Source organism: Atta colombica, unplaced genomic scaffold (genome assembly GCF_001594045.1).
Source record: "Atta colombica isolate Treedump-2 unplaced genomic scaffold, Acol1.0 scaffold155, whole genome shotgun sequence".
NCBI classification, from domain to species: domain Eukaryota; kingdom Metazoa; phylum Arthropoda; class Insecta; order Hymenoptera; family Formicidae; genus Atta; species Atta colombica.
The window spans coordinates 2,605,711-2,617,019 of record NW_017259245.1 but is presented as its reverse complement, the minus strand read 5'-3'; the positions used below and the strand labels follow the sequence as shown (position 1 = coordinate 2,617,019).

The 11,309-nt window shown below is 32.0% G+C and overlaps 1 protein-coding gene across 4 annotated transcripts in view; it reads right to left on the bottom strand.

The window, feature by feature from the left end:
• Positions 1-11,309, bottom strand: part of LOC108685730 (ETS-like protein pointed) — a 116,283-nt gene that overhangs the window by 38,885 nt on the left and 66,089 nt on the right. The window lies entirely within an intron of this gene.

The following is an 11,309-nucleotide window of genomic DNA, read 5'->3' as shown; positions in this document are numbered from 1 at the left end:
TATATATATATATATTTTTTTTTTTCTTTTTTTCACTGAAATAAATATTTGTTTAAATACGGGCGAAATAAAATTTTTTTTTCCTAGCAAATAAGCTATCTATTTTATATTTTTTGCAATTTATGAGATACATTTCACAGAAATAAAAGATATTTCACAAAAATAAGATATATTTCATAGAAATATATATTTCGTTATCACAATCAAATTTCGTGAATAACATTTGCTTCGCAATACTTTGACATTTTTCTCTCAAGATAGTAAAATTTTTCGATACTTTCGATACTAGTAAAATCGTGCTTCCCATGTACTTTTTACCTTTTTCATAGTTCTAAGAATTAGAAAAAGATAAGAAATAAATTAAACCAAGATTACAGTTAATCTACATTGATAGAAATACATATCAGGCATTCTAATCTGTTCTAGATGCGCGTCAATAGTGAAATACAAGGATCAACAAGTTAAAGAGATTATTTCTGCCAATAATTTGGTAAAACGAAAACCGGTTCCGAATAATGTCGTTTAAAAAAGCTAAAAGCTTTTTGTTTATAAAAGATTTTAATGGGGCAAGCTTGTATTTTTGATCATCGAAATTGTATCTGTCCGCATAAGGATAGCCCAAAGATAGGTCCTCGCTGATCGCTGTTCAAATGCGTGACGAACGTGCGAGCGGTGCGTCTCAGACACGAGGCGATCTATTGAAAATTCACGTGCCAACGGCGCAACCGCGGCCACGCGAGTGGAATTTCAAAGGAGCGAAGTTTCGCAGGAACGACGTTTGCGGCTCTACTCTGTCGCTCGCGCGGACGCTGCGTATAATCGACTCGCGGCTCACGATATCGCGCGCTTGGGATTATGCATTTCGATTATTAAGTATTTATTTCCATTGTTAATGAATAAATTAAATCCCCTCTTTGTGTGAGAAAATAAAAAAAAACGCACGTTTCCTTAAGGATGACAGATGAAACATTTCTTTAAGAATATCGTGAAAAAAGCCTTCTTTTTAAAATAGACGCACAGAAACAAATATTTTATCGAAGTCTCCTATATACTCTAAAAATTCAATTATATATAGATATAGGCCTAAAAATAATTTTGTTGGATCATTAAGATAATTACATAGGAATCTCAAGTATGTTGAATAATACAGCAGAAAGTTTTGACGTTCTGATCAACCAATTTGATGGTTGAACAAAATTATTTTCAAATTTGTATCTAGCTGAATTTTTAAGTACTTGAGCAAAACTAATCTTTTTGTGCGTTATTCAGAAAATACGAAAATAATTAATAATTGATAATAATTGATAATAATGTAATAATAATGTATAATATTTATTATTACATTATATATAATAACATTATATATAACATTATATATAACACATTATATATAATAATATTATGTATAATAACATTTTAATAATGTAATTATTTGAAAGTTCAAAATAATTATATTGACGGTAAGAAAAAATTTATCCCGGATTGGATGTAACGTATTGCGATGTAAAAAAAAAAAAAGTAAATCTGGGACTTAAGTGTGTAAAAATCCAAACTTAATTACATACTGAGCTTAATTCTAGATATCAGTAGTTGATTTTACAAATAGAATGCATTCTATAGTATGTGTCGAGTATATTATATTGCTACATCGCGTTATAAATCAGAGCGGTCGAGGTATCTGTAATGTATCATTTGTAGCCTGAATGTAACGGAGAGATCGCGATACCGCGATATGTTCGCTGGCAGGTGCTGCGAGTTGATGCATCGTAGATTAACGAGTTTTCCTTTTTTTTTCTTCTTCGTTTTTCTTTAAAAAGTATTTAGTTTCGAATCGATCGATGTCAAGTTAGACGAAGCGCGATCCTTTTTACTTAATCGAAATGGAAATTTAAAATACTCGAAGCTCGCGACCCAAGTGGCATTTGACCCTCGACACGTTCAACATAAATTTGCATAGCTTGCGTTATTTGCGGCGATTGGCGCAATGACCAAGTTATATACCTTCTTCAAGTAATTAATGCCAGCCGATAAAATTATTTTTTTATCCGATAACCTTAGTTAAACTTTAAAGTACACATTTATAATCAGGAATAATTAGATACGCTTAATTAGACGTTATCTGCTCTGTAAATTATACGAGAAACTTACAGAAAAAAAAAGTAGTAACTGTGAATATATGTTGTTTGTTAATTCATCGGAAATAAAAACTTTTGGCTCGAGTTTCAATGAAGAACAATGAGCTTTTAAATATTTCTCTCTCTCTCAATCTTGTAAATTTTTTTATAAGAATAATATGAAACATAAAAGTCAGAATAGTAATTTATGAGCATATATAATATTATGAGACGTATCATTCATAAACGATACGTTATTACAAAATCCATTAAAGATATAGAAACTATGTAGTTATAGTCGTCCCGTTTCTGCAACTGCTATTTCTTTCACTTACAAAAAACAAATTGCTCGAAATATTTGACATTCCAAGATTTCTGTTCTTATATTTTATGTATCTCCTTTACTTGCGTTAAAACTGCGAAATTATTTATTTTCATTTACTTTCTCTCTTTATCATATTATCATATTATTCGACCATTTTCTTATTTATTATATTTTTTAAAGTCATTAAATGATTATTAGTAATTTTAATATTTTTAATCACATTCCTAATTTTAGAGTATCTCGAATTATTCATTTATTATTTATATGATTATTGATTTATTGATTTACATACGTATTAAATTTATACAATGGCGTGCAAGTTTCCGGCCATTGACACATTTTGTACTCTTATTTATAAAAAAACAAAGCCTGACATAAATTTTAACCAACTTTATCAGATGTTAGTACAAGATGTGGAAATTTTGTACTAAATTTTGTACCTGATTAAAATTTTATCAGGCTTTTTTTTATAAACACTGGCCGAAAATTTTTATACGCCACTGTACGTAATAATTGCTACATATTTCATCAATGCTAATGAAATCGTTTTATATAAAAAAAAATAATAAAATAATAAAATGGATATTAAATTCTGCGGTTTTTTAAAAGAGAATAATCAAGTCGAATGAACGTTCTATGAAAGCAGCTCCAAACCCAAGCTTCGCGGTTGTTTATAAGGAGATTTTTTTTCTCTCGTCCATCTGGAATATGCTAGGGTGAATGTGTAACCTTCACGAGTATAGCCGACAGGAGGCACGTGCTACCAACGTCTTCTGGCTTATCCCTCTTTCCTCTACACCTCAAGAATACTCGGCAACCAAACAACTGCGGCAGCTGTTCTGAGCAAACTGCGCGAGAGGAACACGTCTCCAAATTCGTCTGTCGTTCTTATTTCACGCTGTCGAAAATTATTATTCTTCGGATAGCGTAATAATGTACTAATGCTTGAAGAACTGATATCGACGAAAGCAACGATTATTTTATGAAGCACAAAAAAGGATAAAATAAAAAAAAAACATGTATTTCTTATAAAATTCTGATTGTAAAATCAAAATTATTGTACCTATTTGTTTTACGTAACGATCTATGTGATAGGAAAACTCAACGTAACAATTCATCAATCATAATTAATTTAAAAAACAACTTGGGATGTCAAACTGTCAAATGATGATGTCGAGTTTTTCGTCAAGTAGAAGTTTGGGAAGAACTTTAACTTCGCTAACGTACGTTAAGACTAATAGAAATTGAATATCATGAAATGAATTAGAGATCGGAGACACAACACGACATCCGTACTTGTACTAAAACCGAACTATGTACAAGTGCAAGTACAAGCACGTGTTAGTATCAGCGTGCCATCAGCCCGCCTTTCCGTGGTATACACCTGTTGCTCCGGTCGGTGGCTCTCCCGCGCTCGTTTGGTTTCATCCATCGCATCGCCTCGCATCAGCGTGACTAGGCTGTAAGGCCATTCATCCCGTATAAGAAGCCCCATTGGGGTAGAACGCAGAATTCTCTATGCCCTCCTAAGGCGTACAAATGCGACGCGATCGAATTGGACAGACATATTATCCGCATGCGGTGACTACATTATACTCAATCATTACGGCATACTTGTAAATAAAGGACTTTTACGGTAAAGTCAAGCGGCGGTTCTTACGATAACAATTTTATAAAAAATTACTTTCAATCAAAAGAACATGAAATTGAACATAAAAAATTTATAAGAACTCGGACTAAAATTAATTTTATTTTAATAATATTTGCTGATGTACTTTATGTATATTTTATAACATTCCTCTAAAGAAGATATTAATTTAATTTTACGATTTTTGTCAAATTTATCAAGGCAAAGATAAGAGAGGATGAAACGAAAAAATCTTTCCCTTCAGAGTAAGGCCTTTCCTTACCGTGATATGTTTATCGAGATCAAAACTACGACTTAACTTAGTTATCAATAGTGCGAGAGCAATTAACTTTCATAATGCGTAGCTGGGCAAACATACTAAAAACGGAGTGCTTTGTGTCTTGAGTCGACAGCGAGCGTCAGTGATTCAGGATACGTTATCATAACCGCGAATTATCATACACGAGGTGGCGGGCGGGACAAACCGAGATTATCAGCTCATTGAGGCTCTGAAAAATTCAAGGAGAGGTACTTAGAACTGGCGATGGTAATCCCCCAACGAGATATCACAATCGCAAAACGGTCGGTTGCTGGTGCTGATAAATTGCCGGGCGCTAGGAATGGGGGAGAAGGAAAGAGTCCTTGTTGTACGCGGCAGTTGATAGCGCGCGATGGTAACGAGCGGTAGCGTCATTGTTAACCGACGATTATCGCGAAACCGCGTGTTTCGCCGAGATAACAGGGGCAGAATTCCATAATTAGTCGTAAGTAATCTTCGCGCAATTTACCATCGTTGTCCGTGCCAATTAATTTGCACACCCAACTACGCGTTGCTGAATAAAAATGATTCGACTCACAAGACTCACAAGAAGTATAAAAATTGTTTAATAATTTTTCTTCAAAAACTCGATTCTATTCTCACATGCAGATTTCTCATACGTACAAAAATTTAAATATTATTAAAATGACATAAATAAATAATTAGAATAAAAATTAAAAAATATTTAAATTCAAATATACCATTAAAATAAAATTAATTTTGGATTAATTCAAAAACAAAATTTAAATATATATAGATGTGTATACAGGGTGTCCTTTGTCAAGCTTTGCCGCTTTTGTGTAGATAGAAAAGATTAAACTGAGTCGGAAAGTCCTCTATCATTTCGCAATTTTTACAATAGCTAAATTAATGAAATATTAATTATTAACAATCGCTGAATATTGATTTTTAATAATTTTTTATTCAAATACTACCAATTTTATAGAAAAATAGCGAGAGATAAAAATTGTTTATTTTCTTTTCATAAAGAAGAATTTTGAGAATTTTTTTAGAATTTTTTAATACCATATTTTCTCATGTTGGTCAAAATAAGAAAATGCAGTACTAAAAAGTTAATAAAAAAATTCTGAAAAAATTCTCAGAGTTCTATAAGGAGAAATAAATGATTTTTTTATCTACACAAAAGCGATTGGCAAAAACTTATGGGACCTCCTGTATATATAAAAGTCTAATTTGCAAGAAAATTTCGAAAACTTCTTACGAATTATATGTAATAATGAAGATATATTATTACATATAATGGAACAGTTAAAATACACTGCTTTAAATAAATACAAATACAAATAGATACAAATAAAATGACTCACCAAAAAAATATTTGGCTAAAAATGGAATTCAGAAAAATGGAAATTAGAAAATTCTGATTATATGAATTCTATTAGGATTCTAGTTATTTTTAACTAGAAAATTTTATGTTTATCCTGTTTATCTTAACCGGAAAATTTTTTGATTAAATCTACTAAAATTCGAGTAGAGATAACCAAAATTCTGATTAATATAATCAAAATTTTCTTGTTTGTCTATTTTCGACCTAACATTTCTCTCAGTGATAAAAGAAATGATTAGATAATTAAAAATAATATTTAAAAGACAATGAATTATATCGTAAAGTCCCAAGAGATAAGCCTTATTTTTCTCATATCTAAATATCTCTGAAACTTGTACTTGTTTGCGCAGAACAATTTTTTATAAACTTCGAGATGAGAGAAACGGTTCTGCGTGACAGGCGCCATTGTCACACTCCGATTATCGCGGAGTGTTTTGCCGAGATATGGCCGAAGTGAGATAAAATGTGATAAAAGCTTTTGACTTCCTGACTGACCGGCAACACAACCAATACTCTAGCAACATTTTGGTTAATGAATCACATATATAAAACAAGTTAACGTGATTATAGCATTTCATCGCATCGTGGACTGCGAATCAATTACTGTTCTACAACTGATTAGTTACTCCTCTCGTGCACGCTGTCAGATTCCGTGAAATAATTTATATCAGGCTTTTATCGTTACTTTTTTTTCCTAGAAAAACCACATCTCCCCGGTCCCCTCCCCTTTAATAGTCGACTGTTGTTACATACCGTTGCTATTCGTACTTGCAAATGCATCGTCGTCGTGACCGACATAGCCGCCTGTGAACTATAATAACTACGCAAATGTGATTCCGATTACGTGTGAAAGTCGTATAAAACCAATGCAAAATCCATTGCGCTGTGAAATCAATATAAAACCAATGTAAGACCAATATTGCGTTGTGAAACTGGTGTAAAAGCAACGCGAAACCAATATTGTGTAGAAGTTGTTCTACAACATTTGAGAGTTGGCCTAATTTGTTATGTTCAGCATTCCACTTTAAATTGAAAATATAAATAAGCGTATGTGTTTTTGTAATAATCACATCAATTTCAAATGTCAAAAAATCAGACATTGGATTCAATTCGAAGTAAACAATTGCAAATTACTGTTGCCTTTAATTTTATTGTCGCTAAATCTAATAATCACATAAAGCTAATCAAAATTTGTTAAATTTAATATTTAATATTGAAAAGTACAATATTTCTCTTATTGTTAATTTGATGTCTACAAGAGAAAGTGCGCCACTTTGTATTCTATACGTCAGATTTTATGAATGTTTGAGGGAGCTAAACAGCCATCATTTTGAAACCGGAACCAAGATAACGTTCTGCAGTTGTTCGCAGCACATCTTCGCCAGATGCGAGACTTTTTGATGCACACACACACACACACACACACACACACACACACACACGCGCGCGCGCGCGCGCACACACACACACACACACACACACACACACACACACACACACACACACACACATAGAGCTATAATCGGGTCAAGTCATTTGCTGCTCACTGCTGTGAACAAATACACATGCGAGCGGACACGCGCGTCATCTTTCATTCATGTTGCAAAGATTTTCTCACAACTTAGGAATCCTTTTGAAAATACTTTGTACACAGAAAGAATTTTGTTTTAAAATTTACCCCCCGAAAATATGGCAGTTGTGGTACAATACAATATTTTAAGGATTTTTAACATATATTTCAGTAAAATTAATCAAATTTATTTTTATACTTTATTGTAGTTTTATTAATGAATGAGATAGATTTACATTAAAATTCTTGAAAATACAATACTATCAAGACTATCATATTTTCAGGATAAACTCTAAGAAAAAATTCTCTCCGTGTAAGTTAGTGACAATTAATATACGCGGAAGTTTAATCTGTTAAAAAAGCATTAAAATCTACACTGAAACAAAATCTTAATTTCAAAGAAATATTTCTTTACTCATATTAAAAAAAATTATTTCTTTGGATCAATGAAAATTTCTTTGAAAAATTACACTATCTTATTTTCAATGTACAATATCTTATTTTCAAAGAAATTTTCATTGATCCAAAGAAATAATTTATTTTAATACGAGTAAAGAAATATTTCTTTGAAATTAAGATTTTTTTTTTCAGTGTATCATTAATTTTTTTTGTTACGTGAATGTTTTATAATAAATACAAATTACGATATTTAAATAATAAATTATATCGTATTTATAAAAAGTATATATCACGGCAAATGCAGTTTGAATTACGAATTATTTGCAGAATCGAGACCCACGAATAAACGCCAACGATCACAATTGGATCGATACGAAATTGCTCGGGGTAATCAGTTCGGGATATGATTGACTGACTTTAAAATACGTGTGGATATTTATAGAAGGGCATTGGGGATGTGTAATGTCTCGTTTTATGATTTTACATTTTTACTTCGATGCGTGCCATGAATATTCGCCGAGGCGCTATTGCGACGGATTTTCATTGTGCAATTCGTAATCGTATAAGTTGCATAATTCACACAATTACAGAATCAATGAAAAGAAATCAGCTACATTATATAGTTCACATGCTGCACGGAATGTATACAAAAAGATTGATTTATGTTATACGATGTTCTAGAACTCAATCGTTGATTGTTATTAATGACTTTGATTTATAAAAAAAAAAAATCATAATTGTTAAAAATTTAATTTTCTTAATTTCAATGATAAAAATCTTGTTATGGTAAATAATTTTCTCGATTCTTCTAAGTAAATAATTTGCTTGATGTAACAATCGAACGGGAAACAACTTGTTTTCTAGTGTATGTAATGCGGCGTACAATTCGTACGCGTGTCAGTCGAAAGCAACGACGGCGCGCTACAACGCAATGCTTATGTCATTGTACTGACAATGAAAGTTAGAATCACTGTCTGTAGCGTCCGTGTAATCTTGCTACTTCCACGAAATGAATTATTGAAATACTACGTTGCCTGTATTATGCCTCGGTGCGTCGCGCCATGGCGTGCCGCGCCACAAAGTGTCCACTTTCTCATTTCGCGCAATTATAAGTAATCCCCATTTAACGCGCTCGCTTAAGCGGATCAACTTTATAACGTGTAACAAATGTTGTAAACGATATTTCAGATGGCCGTAATTGACATAATGAATTCCGAATTCTGAAATTCTCAGATATAATTCTCAGATATAATTCAAAGTGCGACATCTTTCGTATAACTTTAACAATTAATCTCTCCAATTAAATTATATCTATCTGCTTTGTGTCCAGATTATTAAAATAAGACACATTAAAAAAAAATTGCATTTATGATTTCTTTTAGCTAGGATATTATTTCTCTAAATATAAACTTTGTGATGGAGAGAAACATGCCAAAATCTTCTTTAAAGGTCTTTTAACCTATAAACTACTTACAATACAGAATGTAAGTATTCAGCTTAATGCCAACTAGGTTCTCGGAATATCTTTTAAATATTACGTAAGCTTTCATTCGAATTAAACAACTGTTATAGAAATATTCTCTTTTTTATGGGTTTCGTTAAAATAACAATAGCTCTAGTACAAAAAAGGGACAGTAAGTCGTAGCTATTAAAAGTAGAAAAATACTTCAGCAGCAATTCAACTGATAATTATTTAGTGTCGTAAAATTTATGATTAAGCAACAACAATCGATATAAATATTTCGATTAAGTAATGTTGAAAATAAGAACTATTCTTTAAATCTGAATCAGTGTATAATCACTAATTATCCAGTGGCATACTTTACACTGATAATTAGTGAAGTTCAACTAAAAAAGAAAGAATGTTTGAGTATTGTATAACTAAAATACTGATTGCACGTTAATTTCAATCTTCCAATATCATATTCAATGAATTTAAGCACTAAAACAAGGTTAGTTAGATCACACAATAAAGATTAGCGCTAGATTAGGCTCTCACATTTAATTCACTGATTACCAGTGGCATACTTGGCACTGATATCAGATTATCCACTAATTCAGAGAGTATAGTTTTAATAAAAAAGTACATAATTTTCATTATATTTTCAAATTTTTACATCGAGTCAATTAAAGAAATGAAAGAAATACATCACTAACCCTGAGTTAAGATATATCAATGTAACGAATGGAAGTGAAAGGACATCGTGATTAACAAGAAGCATTAGTATTTAAATTCAAACTTCAAACTTCAAGTGTTTCACCTTTTTTTTTTACATGTGTACTTGCAACTCGAAAGTTACGTAAATCATTGAAAAAAAAAATCTGATTCGCTCCGGACGATCTCAAGTGTTTTGCTCGAGAAGTCGATGCCCTCAATAAACAAACGAGTACACCATTTTTGTTTTTTCCCCGCGATACCGCGCGGTTAATCTTCGCTCATTATATACTCGTGTTGTATATTACTCTCCTGCAAACTTGATCGAATCGGTCTTCGAACACATCATAGAATATCCGCGTAGCCGTGCGATCGTTTCCACTGTACTGTCAATATTAATCCAATATACGAATACCAGAAATACTTTGAATAGTAAGAGCTCTACTTGCGATATCTGCAACGAAGAAAACGGATCAAGCAGTTGGCTCAAAACCGGTTGCCAGGAAGTATCGTCGAATAGCAGCAGCAACTACTTGCTCGACAGATCCCCTACTTAAGGATTGCACACAGGAGGCCGTAAGAAACTGCTTAACTATACGAACTCTTAGATAAGTCTTGCAGCGAATAAATTTTTTAAAAATATTTCAATAAATCTATGCTCGCGAAAAGTTTTTTCAACTAGATAAAAAAAAAAATGAAAATTTCCTACACAAAAATAATTGCTAAAACTTGAAAAATATCATGATTACACGTTTTCCAATCTTATTATTTTTATAACAATATAAAATAATATAATGTCACAAGTTAATTGCACATTTTCGATTTTTTTACGTAAAGAGAGATATTTACTATGAAATATTTGTATGTAACGTGAGATTTTTAATTTTGATATTAATGTGCTAGAATGTTAATTATTATTTTTGTACAAAAACTGTACAAAATTGTTAATTGGTTTGTGTAATAATAAAATAAATTCAAAATTTTTAAATAAACTTCGTGCCTGCCACCTTGATTAACCGATATAATAAGTCGTCTCGTTATAATAAGTCAAAATTTCCTAGTAGCGAGTCCTCCCAACTGCAGGAAGTGCATTCGAGCAGTACGGATTATGTTCGCGCGCGAGCATCGTCGATGACATCTGCCACAATCTGTCGGAAACTAAGTCACGTTTGCGTTAATCACGTTGGCACGATCACGGCGTCTCCAATGTCAGAGTCAGGGTTAGTCTTCACTTCCGGAAGTCGGACTCGCGCGCATGACCTGAGTTGCACGGACCAAATTTATGTACCATCCTCTAATTACCATTGCAGACTGCACGAATAAGTGAGTATCTACTAAATCTGCATATCGTAGATATTCTTTTATAGTTGTGTATTTTGCAGACGAATTTTACTTAATAATAATATAAGCTATAATAATAATATAAATAATAATATAAGCTAATGTAATTTT